General features: G+C 50.9%; 1 long non-coding RNA gene across 1 annotated transcript in view; it reads left to right on the top strand.

Annotated features, from left to right (window-relative positions):
• The window catches only part of LOC144151794 (uncharacterized), a 73,736-nt gene that overhangs the window by 15,182 nt on the left and 41,931 nt on the right, over window positions 1-16,623 (top strand). The window contains exon 2 of the long non-coding RNA XR_013318971.1: window positions 10,922-11,085. This is a non-coding gene — a long non-coding RNA (uncharacterized LOC144151794). The remainder of the gene's footprint in view (window positions 1-10,921; window positions 11,086-16,623) is intronic.

Here is a 16,623-nt window from a genome sequence, read left to right as displayed (position 1 = left end):
ATACGCGATGTAGCTTCTGGACATTCAAACGCGAACAATGCAGCACTTGAATGACGAACGAAAGCTTTGCCACGAAGAAAATATTACAAGTCCTGGCTCTCGCGAACACTGACAGCCCAGTTGCTTTCACTTTTTTTGCTTTCTCTTTCAGTGTTTGCACCCGCCCCCGCCAGTAGGACTCACTGTCGCGATAGTATTCGTGATAGTGCTTTAATGTATACACAAAAAAAATAAAGGGCTAAGGGGGCAGCCATGGCGCACTGATCGCTGGACCTCGATGACCGCTCCCAATTCCTTATTCACTATCAGCCGTGTAGTGCAGTTCCGGTACGCCATCGCCACACCCCTTCCAATGACAGAAACAAGGTTGATGTGCTCTAAAACATTAAAGAAGGTCTTGTGGGACACGCAGTCAAAGGCTTTCTCCAGGTCGAACTGGAGAATCGTCACGCCCGAACCCATTGCGTAGCAACATTCGAGCTCGCCACGAAGCCAGGCAGGATCCCCCGGCGTAAAAGACGGCCAACAAGATGAACAATCGTGCGACAAATATCCCAGTGGTAAATTTCCTACATTAGGCACCCCTGCATTATGGCAATCTCGTCCAGTGTGAAAAGCATGAGACCACACGAGAGGCTCTTCCTGTGTGGCACCGGATTTGCATTTCCAGAGGGAACCTCATAGCACAACCTCAGAATATATCTGCGGCCTGCGGGTGCGTCCGACTATCCTGTACTGTCATCCACCGGCTAAGTCCGCGTACCTCTCTGTAGCCTCTGGGTATCGGGCACGTCCGACGTAAGGTCCTTTCATCGGAGTACGGATTTTAGCCCGACGGATCGGAATATTTTCGGGGTCGGCGTACATCCGACGTATCTTCAGCCTCTCGCTATCGGGGTACGTCCGTCACGCAATGGTCTAATTAGTGTCGCATCATGGCGGCGATGGGAGTATCTAATTTGATTTTACCCAACCGGCTGAACCACTTGTGCTCACTGGCTAGTCAGAGTCATTATTAATAATTAACAGTGACTGCGGCTAGTCAGTGAGCGGTAGCGGTTCGGCCGCTTGGGTAAAAACGTACTGCTGCCATCGCCGCCATGATGCGACACTTATTCGACCGTTACCGTCCGACGTACCTTTAGAATCTGTTATCGGCATACGTCCGACATATATGTAGCCGCTGGTGTCGGGATACGCCAAACGTACCTTTACATTCTGGGATCGGGGTACGTCCGACGTACCTTTAGGCACAGCGAAAAATAAAATGAAGCAAAGGTGATTTTCATCTTCCCGGATTTACTGGAGATATACCAGCCGAGAATCTCCCCATAGGCCCCATGAATTGAAAGCCGGTCCGCGGTTGTCCTCCCTGCGCTTGGGCAAACAGTCGCGAGCAGGGGTCAAGTTGATGAGCCTGTCGCCTGTCAGTAGAAAGCTGACGGCGCAAGTGCTTGCGGCGTCTGCTGTAAGTCATAAAAAGATAAACCGCAAAAACATATGACAATAACATCTAATTTATGTCTCCAAATTTAAAAAGCAAGCTTTATTTTACAAAGAAATTATGATTAAGTAGTGGTTTATTCAAGTCACGTTTCGTCTCCTAGGGGCCGCGCCAGTACACTTATCCGTCAGCTTCGACGGAGCAGGTACGCCCACGCCGCTAGGATTCTGAAGCGCAGTTTTTGCAACTGGTATATATTAAACAGAAAGTCACAGGCCATAGCCGCTGTCGTAGCCCGGGAGATCAGGTTGATCTGATCCTCGAGTCGAACCCGCACTCCCAGCACTCCGCGGAGGGGAAAGGGCGGGTCGGAGCATCCCCGCACTAAGTGGTAGGTGGTTAGGCGTGCGGTTTTTGTGGGGGATATGTGATGCAGGATGGTCTAACTGTGTAGGTATGTGTTTGAAGCCTGCAACATACGTGGGCGTCGCTAGTCCTAAAGAACGACTGGGGATGGGGGCTGCTTTGGGGCTGATGGTACAGGATATCTGTGTGTCGGCTGTGGACGGGAAGATGAGTTAGGGAAATAGGGGTTAGACTGCAATGACACTGAAATGCAGGCTAGTTGGCGACAATTCATGACTGTTACTTTAGCGCACAAAAAACGAGGCCAGAACAAAAAAGACACGAAGACCAGCGCAGAATAACAACTGGATTATTACTCACCACAGAAGTACCCTATTTGGCAACACCCGCGCATGATCAAATGTGTACGTATCCCGTAATACACACAAACACAAGATAAAAGTGTGGTTCATTCCTCCATTATAAGAATCGGTAAAACACGAAATTGCAATGTTTAGCGAATTGTGCGGCTGAGCATGATTTGCGGGTCGGCGGCTGTCTTGTAAGATGTCATGAAATCGTGAAGTGGTACAGACTAGATAGAAGGACTATGCCACCACCTCATCCGGGCTTGACCCGTGAGGAAGCAGTAATATATCGACAACTACAGACAGGGTCGTTACTCACCCAGGTTCTGCTGAAGCACATATGTCCGAGTGTTTATGTAAGTGACCTTTGTTGTGTGTGCCGAAAGGAGAGAGCCACTGCGGCTCACATCCTTTGGGATTGTGCCAAGAACCCGCAGCAAGCTACAACGATGAAAACGATCCCGCCGCGGCTCGAGGCCGCAATGCGTTGCTACTATCAAGAAGTCCAAGCCCAGGCCGTCCAACAGATCTCGGCGGCCCTCGAAAGGCAACGACCGAGCGAAACCGGAGGGAGGCTGCCACCCCAAAACAGGGGCAGGCGCAGTCGACCAAAGGGAGTAGTGAGGCCGCGGCCGGAGTAGAGGCGCCAACAGCCGGGAAGACGTCATGGCCGCGTCACGGTGACGCCTTCCTTACATAGGAGGGCTAATCGTTCTGCAGGCATTTTCAATAAAGTTGCTTCGCTCGCTCGGCTGTCTTGTGGGTGTACTTACTGAGCGACGGCCTGCTGGCGGGTCGCTTCGGCAAAGGTGTATTGGCGTCATTTCTGTGACGGATATAACATCAGTGAAATCTTGGTGTATCCCGACATTAAACATTTTCATATTAAAATATAAAGCCTGAAAACAAACAACACTAATTATAACGTACTCTTCACTACTAAAGGTTGCTCCCAGCAAGATGACCCTGTGTGCAGGGGTGCACCCTTTACAGGCCGTTTGCGTTGTTGAAGTGGCGTCACTTCCTTGACGGATGTGACGTCATTGAAATGGAACAAACCACTTTCGTCTTAAAAAACACTTTACACTCTACATTATCTTATGTTGTCTAACATTAATTTCCTTATCGGACAGGACTACTGATGGTTGACTTAAGCATGTTCCCTTTACTTTCGGCATCTGCGACGCTTCCACCATCTCTCTTGTTGTCCTATCTTGGTGGTGGAACTCCGTGTCGTAGGGTCAAATAGCCGCTCGCACTTTCTTGCTGTGCACTGCGCACTATGCGCAGCCAGATGCATGTATGGCTGACCTTTAAAGGAGTACTGACACGAAATTTTCGTGTTACGTTTTTTCGCTGGTATGCGTACTATCAGCCCACTAATCATCGGATGACACATTTGGCGGTCGAGCGCCGCGTAAACATTATTTACTGCGTCGTTTGTTCGTGTCAGTTTCGGTTTCGACACAACGAACGCCGAGCGGCCGCCATGACAGGAGATATCACGTGACATCACTATTCTTTCCGTACCGCTGCTCTGGACGCGCGCGCGAGCGAGCACACGCGTGTGCCCAGCCACGGCCGGGCTGGAGGAGCAGCGGGCGCGCACTCTCAAAGTGCGCGTTCGCCGCTCCTCCAGTCCGGCCGTGGCCCAGCCCACGGAAATACTTCTTTCTCCGTGGCCCAGCCGGCCGAGGTCTTCACCGTCCCCACGCACCCGGTGTGATGACTGGCGTCCCACGAGTGGGGAAAAACCCGGACGACGGCGCAGAGCAAGTACTATCGAGAAGAAAAAGAAGATGGTGACCGGGCCGATTTTCCTTAGAGGGTGTGTGGCAGGAGGGGAGTAGCATCATCATGGAGGGCTGGGCTGGGAAGCGAAGCGAACGGCGGAGGTTCCGGAGGGCAGCTGGACCAAAACGACAGGCAGGCGGCCGAGGCTTTCGTGGCTTTCAAGGTTTGAGGGTCGTGGTCGCTCCAGCGGGGTGATGTCCACGGGCCTGTGACGCGGAAGACCGACGTCGCCATTCGCGAAGCTGTCAGATCGCCGCGACGACCCTGGGAGCCGCAGTTCCGAGGCAAGGCCTAGCGAGCGGAGCCAGCGACGCGTGACTCAGCGGAACCGCGACTGGTCCGCCGTCTTCCGAAACCCTGCGGCGAGGGCGTCAACGCCGTGGCGACTGAGCGCCATCACTGTGGGACAGAGCCGTGAGCGTGGCATTGTTTTTTTCCCGCTTCTCTCCCGAACTTTAGAGGGTCGGACCTGTTTGTATTTTTTTTATTTCGCTTGTGTGCGCGTTCCGTTTCCAATATATTCAGTGTTGAGTTAGCTGTTCAAGACCATGGCGTCAACTTTCTTGTGATCTTCCTCCGCGAGTCACACACCCGTCTGCTTAACCCCAACGTCCTCACAATTTTTGGCGTCCGCGACAGGACATTGCTCTACTTCCATCTGAAGACCTTAAGCAGGCAAGTGGGTGTGACGAACGAGGATGGATCTCGAGAAGTTGATGCTCATCGGCAAAGAATTAGGGCTGTCAGGTAAGGATCTCAGAGAATGGATGGACGCTGAACGCGCGAAAGAAAGAGAGAAGCGTGCGACCGAACGCGAGGCGGCTAAAGAAGCCGCAAGGTTAGCACACCAGACGGAGACCGAGACCAGAGCTCGAATTGAGGCTGAACGCGCCATGCGTGAACTGAGGCTACAACTTCAGGAAGGGTCGCAGGGTTCCAACGCGAGTTCGGACGCCGTGGGAAGTGACAACGCGACTAAAGCGGCACAAAGCTTCCACAGCCCTCACAAGTTGATTCCTGCTTTCAATGAGGAACGAGACGAGCTCGACGCTTATATACAGCGGTTCGATAGTGTGGCAACAAGCCAAGGTTGGCCTTCGGACAAGTGGGCGCTCTCATTACACTTGTGCCTTACAGGTGAGGCGCTCAGTGCCGTTGGCCGCATGTCGTCCGACGATGCACTGAACTACACGAAACTGAAGAAGACCCTTTTACAGAGGTTCAGGTACACCGAAGAAGGGTACCGGTGCAAGTTTAGAGAATCCAGGCCGCTGAACTCAGAAACAGGTCGTCAGTTTGTTGGTCGTCTTCTCGGTTACTTCGACAGTTGGCAGGAAATGGCGAAAACGGAGCAGTCGTACTCCGCGCTCCGGGACAAAATGGTGTCCGAGCAATTCCTGAGCCAGTGCGACGAGAACCTCGCCATTTTCCTCAAAGAAAGGGGCTGCAAGAACCTGGACCAGCTTGCTGAGACGGCTGATCAATACCTCGAAGCTCAAGGCTTAGTCAACCTGGGCAGAGGAAGGGAAGAAAATAAAGACAGTGGCAAGTTCCCTGCACTCCCTCGCGCTCCTGATTATCATGATCACAAGACGACCAAGCCACATTGCTTCTTATGCAATAAGCTAGGGCACCGCGCGTCAGACTGTTGGGCGAAGTCACAGGTTTCCAGCCAGCCCAACAAGAAGAACGCCTTCTGCCTGAGGGGCCGCAAGCACGGACACCGATACCAGGCTGAAGCTTGCTGCAACCTGCCAGAGAACGTGAGACATGTTCCCTCCGCAATGACCGGACCCAAAAACTCTCCAGTAGAGGCATTTAGCAACTTCATTAAACAAATCTGTTGGGCAAGTTGGTGCATTATGCTTGAAAAGGTAAAAAGCGCGACTTGGACAACGACAAGTCGCGTCGTCCTTCTCTACTGTCGTTGTCCAAGTCGCGCTTTTTACCTTTTCAAGCATTTAGCAAGTCTCGACGACGCCAAGCTGTGCGAGTGTCTCCAGCAAGCAGCACGCCGACAACCGAGCTGGAGAGGATACCAACGTCGGGAGGACTTCTGGAAGGCCAACCCGTGGTCGTCCTGCGAGACACTGGCTGTAATACGGTCATCGTGCACCGCTCTCTCGTTGCTGCCACCAAGCTTACAGGAGGCATGAGCACCGTCAAACTATTAAATCGAATGTGTCTGTCCCTGCCGGAGGCAGACGTGGAAATCGATTCCCCGTTCTTCTCAGGCCGCGTACAAGCGTCCTGCGTGGACAACCCCTTGTGCGACGTCATTATAGGGAACATTGAGGGGACTGGTGATGCCAATACGAAAGACAATCGGAACATCACACGAGAGGAGCCTCATGAAAAGGAACCAGTCATTGCAAGCAGGGTGCTTGGACAAGGCAGCGTCCGCGTCCCAGAAGACCTGCGCGGTCGGAACCTGCCATCGTCTTCGCGAGCTGCAGCGGGGTTGAAGACCCACATGCGCACCAACGCAGCAAAAAGCGAGGCTACGACAACAATGCCGCAGGTACCTGCCGTTGCTGACAGCCTCTGCAATATCACTTCTGCTGACTTATGTGCGCTTCAGCAGCAAGACCCTTCTCTCCGAAAGTTTTTCGGCGATGTCGGCAGAAAGGTGACATTCAACGCAGCGGCGATCGAGTTCGTGAAGAATGCTGGTATTCTTTATCGACGGCATCAGTTGCCCTCCGGAAAAGGAAGAAGGCAACTCGTCGTCCCCAAGGAGCTACGAGGCATCGTCTTCGACAAGGCCCATCAAGGAACCCTCGGCAATCACAGGGGTATCAGGCGAACCATGGAGCGCGTCTGCAAGGACTTCTACTGGCCGGGGATGCAAGCTGACACTGCACGCTTCGTAAAGTTGTGTCGCATGTGTCAGATGGCTGCGCCTAAGCACCGAGTAGCCACGGGAGATCATGGCGGAGATCGAGGGATTTCGGCGTGTTGCCATCGATCCGGTCGTCCACCTCTCGCCCAGCGCCAAGAAGAGAAACCACTCCACAGGGTTCAAGATGCCACACGCACCCAACGACGAAGTTGCGGGTGTGTCATTCCCTCTAACCCCTGCTTTATTACCGACTGCTCGTGCCGATTAACCTTTCCAAGCCACAGACAGAGTAGGCACAGGAGAGGGCACCTTTTTCCGACTTTTTTTAAGTAGGCAGTTTATTCCATAGAGTGGATTTAAGAGTGGCAAATGCTGATTCTTTTGTGGTTTCTCTTCCATTGGGTTAGAGAGTGTTTTGTACTGTTTCGGACTGTACTCTTGTGCTGGTGCTAGTGGTGCTTGAACGTCTGACACGACAGAACGTGCTTCAGCACCATACGTCTCGTCGCGGCCATGAGCGACCATTTTTGTGTGCCGAGTTTTGTTTCCCCAAACAAACCTCTCGAGCAGGGGGGTGAATGTGATGACTGGCGTCCCACGAGTGGGGAAAAACCCGGACGACGGCGCAGAGCAAGTACCTCGAGAAGAAAAAGAAGATGGTGACCGGGCCGATTTTCCTTAGAGGGTGTGTGCCAGGAGGGGAGTAGCATCATCATGGAGGGCTGGGCTGGGAAGCGAAGCGAACGGCGCAGGTTCCGGAGGGCAGCTGGACCAAAACGACAGGCAGGCGGCCGAGGCTTTCGTGGCTTTCAAGGTTTGAGGGTCGTGGTCGCTCCAGTGGGGTGATGTCCACGGGCCTGTGACGCGGAAGACCGACGTCGCCATTCGCGAAGCTGTCAGATCGCCGCGACGACCCTGGGAGCCGCAGTTCCGAGGCAAGGCCTAGCGAGCGGAGCCAGCGACGCGTGACTCAGCGGAACCGCGACTGGTCCGCCGTCTTCCGAAACCCTGCGGCGAGGGCGTCAACGCCGTGGCGACTGAGCGCCATCACTGTGGAACACAGCCGTGAGCGTGGCATTGTTTTTTTTTTCCCGCTTCTCTCCCGAACTCTAGAGGGTCGGACCTGTTTGTATTTTTTTATTTCGCTTGTGTGCGCGTTCCGTTTCCAATATATTCAGTGTTGAGTTATCTGTTCAAGACCATGGCGTCAACTTTCTTGTGATCTTCCTCCGCGAGTCACACACCCGTCTGCTTATCCCCAACGTCCTCACACCCGGGCAGCGTGACGTCAGTCCCAAAATCATGACGTGTACTCACGCTGGAGCAGTGCGCGCCAACCGCAACCAGCGCTTCGGCTTCGTCACCGGAGCCCTGACGTCGGCAGTATGGGGCACGTAGCAATGATGTCATGCCGTACCCGCTCTGGGCTTTCGCATGTGGGTGAAGATTAAAATGGATTTAAAATATGTTACTCCGAACGGTTGCTGTTGAAACTTGCTGGGAGATATCTCGTGATAAAAAGGAAGCGTTTTACACAGTTATCTCAGCTTTGAAATTTCGTGTCAGTACTCCTTTAAGGCTGGACATGTGGTCCATGAGCCTTACATTTACCGCACTTACTCGCACAGTGATCGCCCCCGCGTAATGATCGCAGCCCTGAAGTTTGCGGTCAAAGTTCGATTTTTTTTTATTTCCCGCGCAATGGACTTCCCCGAACTAGCCCAAGCAATATGTCGTACGTGTGCCAAGTCTAGCTGATGATGGTCGTGCGTATCTCGGTTTGCTTCCCTTTCGAAGAGGAAATAGCTACGTTACTGCAGCAGACTTGTCGATATTAGCGATATCAGCAAGCATGCGTTCACTAGGGGTTTCGGGAGAAGAAACTCACTAAGTGCACATAATGTGCTTACAAGACAAAGAAAAAAAAACACGCTCAGGTTGCTGTGTCGGCAGCCATGCCTGCTTTTCTGTGCCGCACTGTGACAGTGGCAGCCACTTCTTAGTCGAGCTGTTGTCACCTCGCAGCGAACTCGTTCCGGCGCGTCCCATAATTCATGAAAACCATCATTTTGCGTCACTTTGCCAAGTGGCTGGCTGCGGTTTGCGGATTTTTTATTATATATTTTTTTATTTGCTATTATTATGATGTTCATGTGTCCTATTGCAAACATTTTTACACACAACATGCTTTCGTTTTCTTTCCTCGAAAAATTTTTCGCAAGAAACTTATCCCGCGTAATGAGCGCACCCCTAAATTCGCATCAAATTTTTCGAAAAAAAAAGTGCGATCATTACGCGAGTAAATCCGGTACGCATCTGCTCCTTTGACCGACGTACTTTATGACGTGTATGACGTGATACGTACACATTTGATTATGCGCGGGTGTTGTCAAAGAGGGTATGTATGTTGTCAGTGATGAAGAAAAGTCCAGTTGTTAGTCTGCGCTGCTCTTCGTGTCTTTTTTATTCAGCCCTCGTTTTTCGTGCCCCCTAGTCATGAGGGGTTAGAGTCGTGTCGTCGGTCTCCGTAGGGAAGTTCCCGAATGAGTTATCGTGGGAGGCTGCGTGAGCCCCGTCGTTCTTGAGAAGGAAGGCGCCACCTGGAGCCTAAAGTACGATATCATCACGTTTTTAGAGTACTTATGGCCGCCTCCAATTATTAGCATGATGACACGGGGCGTCGAACTTCGAACATCTTTGGTGGGAATTCTCTGAAGCTCGGGCTTCCTGGAATAGCACTCGTGTTATGAAACAAAGGCTGTTGCCCGTAGCGGTAAATTTCTGCGTTGACCTGCGCCGGACCTTTTACAGACGATAGTCTTTCCTGGGCTACTCAAACCCAGAAATTCTGGTCTGTCTGTATGTCTGTCCGTCTGTCTGTCTGCGACTCGGTTCAGCCACCCGGCGAAAGCAAAAGAATGCCTGCGCAATAGTCTTATATAGTCATAGGTAAATCTACCCATCTTGGTCCGGTGTAATGTTCATACCTGTCAACATTGTTGAAGAAGAACAGGACATTACGCAAATATGAGACAACAAATCAATACAGAAGTGATATTTGCAGTGTTCCTTTATAAAAATTCAAACATGCTTGACTTTTGCGAAATTAAATACTTCATCAACTGAAGAAAAAGAATTCACTCCGCCGTCGCCTGCTGTCGCCCGCGCCACTATAGCATCTGGCGCCATCTTAAGAAATCAACCGACAACAGTTACGCAAGGTTCCACTAGATAGTTTCCACGTTCTGCTTGCAACGCACGTGGAGTAGGGAAACGCGGTTCTATAAACGTTGAAGTAGGGCGCCTCGATTAACGCGCGTCTTCGCCGTACGGCAGCGTTCGCATCGAGACACCCGGTTTGGAGCAGTGGAACGCGCAAAATTTAAAATGATTTAAGCAAACATTTGGCGTCTTTACCTTGGGAGGAGCGCGACGCAAGAGGAACAGCATGAGAGGTAAGCCGTAAAGCGAAGGGAGGCATTTACTTCGCAAAAGTCGATAAAGACTATCGTCTTTTGACGTCATTTGCAACGAAAGGAGCAGATACGCAGCCAATTTTTCAAATTTGACTCATAAACTCAATACCTTCTGTGCAAGAACCTGGAACAATGGCGAATAAATTATAAATTGTAACCATTATGCCCAATTTGTTTTTTTTTTATTCACTGCTTTCGCGCTGCTCCATAGGGGCGGTGCACCAGCGACAGCTTTGTGTACGCGTCCCGCAAAAAGGGTGCGTTGGCGGGACTGTACCCAAAAGAGCGAGAAACAGCATGGTTGCCACGCTGACTTCTCATGAGCGGCTGGGGAAAGAGTATAATTTAGTTGTCTTACGTAGATCAGAGTGCGAAATAATCTCATTCTCTCTATTTCCATAAGCTATCCATGGTTATGTTGAAGCGCGTGATGCCTTGTACCTGAAATCGCGCGACTTTTGCGATGCGAAAGTTTGTACTTTGTGTTGTGCTTTATGTTTATTTATTGCCGTAATTCCCTCAATGTTGAAATGTCTGCGCAAAAGAAGGGGCGTGGCTGAAAGCATTTCTGGTCTTCTTGAAAAAAGCCAACTGTTTGCCTTAAGCAGCTGTTTTTTAATGGTGATTTAAATTTTAATTTTTGTTCTTTTAGCTCCTCAAATTGTGTATCCGAGGATGTTGGAGAGCAGGACTGAAGCAGGAAGAAAACTTTTACAAATAACACCAGACCTGACGCTGAATCTGGAGAAGAGTTCTGTATTTGCGGATGAATTGTTTGTTCATTCAACCCTTGATGACACTCCAATCACATATCCTGTACGTACCTCGCTATTATAAGCTCGTATATATTCACCTTTGTCTTCGAAGAAAAACCGATGGTCCTACAAAAATGCTTTTCTATCAACAACTCTTTTCGAGCTTTCAGCTAAACTTTCATCTTGCAACTTGGCGTCAATCGTGAGTGTGTGCAGAAAACGTTTTGTTTCTACTCCCGATAGGGGCATAAATATTGTGAATGTATCTTGTGAACAGTGATACTTCGACAAGTTGGCCTTATGGAGGTTGGGATTTCCCAGCGCAAAAGAGACGGACGAAGGTTAGGTGGAGGCCCACCATTAGTGACTCTCAACTACGGTTTATGGCTAGGCCGTCTGGCATTTATATACGGAAGATATAAATGCAGAAGCCAAGGCAAATGAGAATTCAACAACTGGTGACAAGACAGTAATACCGTCATAAAAACAATGCGCTCTGTGTTTAATAATTATTAAAGAAATTAATTTTTTGCTGTAAACGTGATGAAAGAAACGTATTCAGATTGTTTCTTTTCTTCCTCATTTTCCCTTGCTCAGTTTTTAATCAGTATTGTAGTAAAAATGGTACAAAAGCCATTAGTAGGACCCCTTTATTTTGTGGCAGATGAGAAATTAATAACTGGAAGAATATTTTAACCACGTAGGATAACAGTATCGGCTGCAACATTTATACGTCCAGGGGACGACGGGTACAAACCCCTTTACGTGCGATACGGGAATAAAAATACAAACGAAAATAAAAGCACGCAAGATAAACAAGCGGAAAATCAAATCCAAATGATAAAAAAACGCAAACGTGTAGGTAGCCTTCCCTTAGGCTTTCGTAGCTAGAAATTATTTATCTCATTTGGTTTATAAGTCGTGAAGAACGGTGTTCTTGTGACCACATCATGCTTCTTTTATCGCTTGTTATGAGTTAATTGTGCTGGGTGTGCCTCATGAAATCCTCTATGCGCGCGCACGTACCACATGCACACACACATTCACACACACGCACACACGCACGCACACACACACACACATACACGCACACACACACACACACACGCACGCACGCACGCGCACACGCTATAATTAGTTCCTTGACAAGGTGTCCCGAACATGAAGCAAGGTCTGCTTGGGAGAAAGCCCAAGTGAGCTTGGGTGTCCGTGCGCAGGCCTCGGCAGTACCTTAGCGTTTGACACACACTGATTTGGAGAATTCTGATATCTTGTCAGTGCCTTCATCTTCGCGAGGCACACACTCCTATTGGGAGATTGGCGCGTTTACACTTGGGCATTGCTTTTTATAATCCCCTCCCGGGATAAGAGGAGACATCATCGCCGATTCCAGGGGTGCAAGGACCTGTGGGCCGTAGAGGCCCTCCAGGCGCTGAAGATGAACCGTTTGCTTGGCTTGACGTGTGCTTAGCAGACCAGTGGCATTGAATGAAATCAAAAGACAGACGAGAGAGCCGAATGCATGAATGGGTGTTCTACTAGATGAGTCGTGCGAAACTTGTGAAGCCCTTGGTTTGCAGCCATGGGCGTCGGCGGGCTTTTGTCTTGAGGGGGACAAATGCGTTGGCACCACCGAAGGGGGGGGGGCGAAAAAATATTATCAGCAAAAGTAGAGAGCATCCAAGGGATATAACGAAGAACGCCCGTTTGTATTCTTGAGGGAAGCAATTGAGTTCCAAATTTTATTAGAGCTCATACATCCCCACAAGATAGCACTGCATTACATAACGGCAGTATTGTAGTAAAGAAAACCAAGGAGGACCCGGGCTTTTTAAACAATTGCTTTTACCGATAAGATAACCATGTAAAATTGAATGATGTTGTGAGGCAAGATAGCAAAAAATTCGTTTCTGTTCGTGCAAACCCACTCTTACAATCACTCATCGCGAAATATAAACACCGTGCATCTACAAGTGGGCGCCGCGCATCACGGAGTCCTTATCTTTGTGAAAGCTTTTTGTCTCTCCTTTTCAATTTTTGTCATGATGAAACGGAAGCATGCTGTGTCCAGACAGGGGGTATTCAGATATCGTCGAATGAAGCTACGTTTTAAAACGCCGAATCCCGTTTAATGAACGCTCGGTCGGCACAACACGTCCTCGTGGTGAATAAATGATATCCGTGTTCAGAGCGTGACTGATATCGAGAAGCTCTTTTACGATTGATGTCGAAGTTCAGTTTCACTGTAAATGTTTCGAAATGGAAACAATTGATAACTGGCTCTCAGAGCTTCGTTTTGAAATCTTGCTCGTTACTTCGACGCCTTTGCGTGATACAATAACAGTAGAGCAAATGCGAGGGTGTCTCCAAGGTTTACTGCAATGGAGTAAACCTCTAGTCAGCCAAATATATGTTTCTTTCCGCATCAGCAGAAAACTCAGAGAGTACTACTAAGTACACAAAGATACATCCTAGGCTACTACTGGCTACTGGCTACATTCACGCTACACAAACAACCTATTGGCACCGCCAGGGATCGAACCAGGGCTCCAAGAGAACAGGCGCAAGAGCCCGTGGGCTTGCCGATTGAGGTGCTTCCACACGTGGAGATGGGGGGGGGGGGGACGCAGAGAGAGAAAGAGAGAGAGAGTTGCTTTATTAGAAGAAAAACGAAAGTTGGCTCAGCCGGTAACTGCCTCTCGGGTTGAGGGCACCTCAATCAAGACTGAGTCTAGCACGGGGATAGAAAGGAAAGAGGGTGGACAGAAAAAGGTAGAAAAGGAGAATAAGATAAAGGTTCACAAGCCGCGCAGCATGGACAGTACTGGCGGCATCATAGCCGGTCCGAGAGTCCTGTGTCTTTTAAAAAGTCCACCAGGGCTCGGAACGCTTTTTCGCGATTTGATTTATGACAATCCGGGAACAGCAGGTTTGATTAGGTGCATGAAGGCAGTCGCAGTTTTGCATACGACGCTCTGAGCGCTGATCAAGCCTGCGAATGTTGTGGACACTCGCACAGTGCATGCGCGAGTGTCTCTATTGCAGGACAGTGTGGGCAGGCGGGTGAACTGGCGATGCCAAGCCTGTTACTTCTTTCCGCGCAGTGGTGACAGCCGATTCGCAGACGAAGAAGGATAGCGTGGTCAGTTCGGGTCAGTCCCCTCGAAGGAAGCGCGTGCGGTGGCTTGCCGGATGCAAATCGGGAGTCAGGATGCATGGCTTGGAGGTCCCTTCGGATAAGGTACCGCGCGACGTCCAGGGGCCTGATTGCCTCACTCCTCGAAGTGGATGGATGATGCGCTTCTTTTCCCAGACGATCAGCCTCCTCATTTCCCTTGATGCCTACGTGAGCAGGTAGCCATTGAAGATGAATGCTAAGGCCTCTGGTGGTGAGGCTGTGCAGTTTGCTGGCAAGACTTTGCACAGCGAGACAGCTGAGGTGGGCCCGGTCGAGCCTCAGGAGAGCAGCCTTCGAATCTGAGAGGATGGCTACTTTCCAGTTGGTGAGGTTGTGCTCGCACTCCTTAATGATGTCCACAGCCAAGTGAAGGCCTGCGATTTCTGCCGTTGTGGAGCTGCTGGCCGCTGGCAGGCGGCATTGCCTGGCTGAAGCGAAGGCGGGCACGATGGATGCTGCAGCCGCCGCCTCCTTGTCTGGAAACACGGACCCATCGGTGAATATCAGCACGTGACCCTCAATATTCGCCAGGCAGGCCGCTGCTTCATGCCTTAATTCACAGAGTGTTGTTATTCTTTTTGAGGTCACGTGCGGTAGAGTTGCACTTATGGTGATCTTACTCGTTACGTGGGGTGGAGGAGGTATGATGTGATCCGTCGGGGGCTGGCCGATCACCGTTTCGAAGGTACGGACAATCATACCCATTCGAGAGTGAGGTCGTTCTCGTAGCCGTGCGAGGAGGGCGCCTCCGTCCGGTGCCCTATGGAGCCGCTCGACGTGATTGAGAGCTCGCTGTAGGGCACGGAGTGGGAGGGGCCAGGCAACAGCTCCAGCAAGAGTTCCCGCGCATTGCGACGATCGGGGCAAGCCTAGAGCGGTCCGAAGTGCATTTCTGTGCTCGATCTCGAGTTTCCTCCACCGCGTTGGCTTGACGGTGACAAGGGGCATAGCGTAGAGGACTGCGGAGCACACCATAGCATCGTAAATTCGAAGTGCCCAAGTGTCTGAGCACCCACGCCCCTTGGCCAAGAGTTGACGGATGGGTTTTACGACACGACTGGACTGGCCGAGCAGCTGTTTGATTGCCGGGCCCCAGGTCAGGCGATGGTCAATAGTAAGTCCCAGATATCTGACCTGGGTCTTCCACCGGAGGTGTGAGCCGTGTACTTTCCAATGGGGGAATTCGATACCGTGCTCTGGGGTTGGGGTGGAATATCATAGCTTCTGACTTGGTAGTAGAAAGCCGCAGTCCGATTGCCGTGATATACTCCGAAATCGCATCCAGCGCTCTTTGCAGAGATTTCCTGATTTGGCTGCTCTGACGCTTCGGTCCCCGGGTCCACAGTGCAACATCGTCAGCATAAACGGTCTGTTGTAATGCAGTCAGGCAGGCCCGACAGCGCGAGGTTGAAGAGCAGCGGACTAAGCACTGCACCTTGGGGCACTCCGGCACTGACACCTCTTGGACTGCTGAGGACGTTGCCCACACGAACTTTGAGCTGGTGACCAGACAAGAAGGCCCGTATGTAGTTCCGAAATCTTCCAATGACATGAATGTGGTCCAGCGCAGCCTCAATGGTTGAGTGTGGCAGGCGGTCAAAGGCACCCTCAATATCCACCAAAACCAGAAATGCCACTTCGTCCATATGTTGGGCCCCTTCCAGTGCGTATACAACATCAGCGATGCTGTCGGCAGTGCAGTGGAGTTGACGAAATCCGGTCTGCTGTTCGGCAATAGCTCTGAGGTGTCGGGCGATCCACTCTAGGCGAGATAAAATGATCATCTCAAAGAGCTTACCCGCAGCCGAAGTTAAGGACACAGGTCAATATGAGCTGGCTGCGGTTGGTGGTTTTTCACGTTTCAGGAGTGGGACAATTAGGGCAAGGAGCCATAAAATTGGCAGTACCCCCGAGTGCCAGACGATATTGAAGGCGCTTAGAAGGCGTTCTTGCTCCGGGCTGTCCAAGTTCCGCATCATTTGGTAGGTGATGCCATCAGCGCCAGGAGTGCTACGACGCTTAGTCCTCTGCAGGGCATTCCTAAGCTCGTGCAGTGAAAGGTCTTCGTGGCACAGCGCTAAAATCTGGGAACCATATGGTCCTAATAGCAGCTTTTCTCTCAGCACGTGGGGTAGATGCTGCTGCGAGGATGCTGGGGGTGGTGGAGCGAACCTATCTGCAAGCAGTTCCACGAGTTCCTCTGAGTAATACCCTCTCGAATGGCAATGGCATGCACTGGCTGTCGTGGAGTCAACGGCTGTAGTAGTCCATGCAGCAATCTGCAGGCCTGTCTCGGTTGTCGTTGGGTTTCTAACGACTGGCAGAAGGACTCCCAACTAGACCGTCGGCGTTGCTTGGAGTGACGACGGCAGGCAGCATCCAGTCTGTTGTACAATGCCCAGTGGGCAGCAGAGTTTGTGC

This window comes from Haemaphysalis longicornis, unplaced genomic scaffold, assembly GCF_048455015.1.
Source record: "Haemaphysalis longicornis isolate Haplotype H1 unplaced genomic scaffold, Haemaphysalis longicornis Haplotype H1 scaffold_9, whole genome shotgun sequence".
Classification (NCBI taxonomy): Eukaryota; Metazoa; Arthropoda; class Arachnida; order Ixodida; family Ixodidae; genus Haemaphysalis; species Haemaphysalis longicornis.
This window is presented reverse-complemented; position numbering and strand designations above follow the sequence as displayed.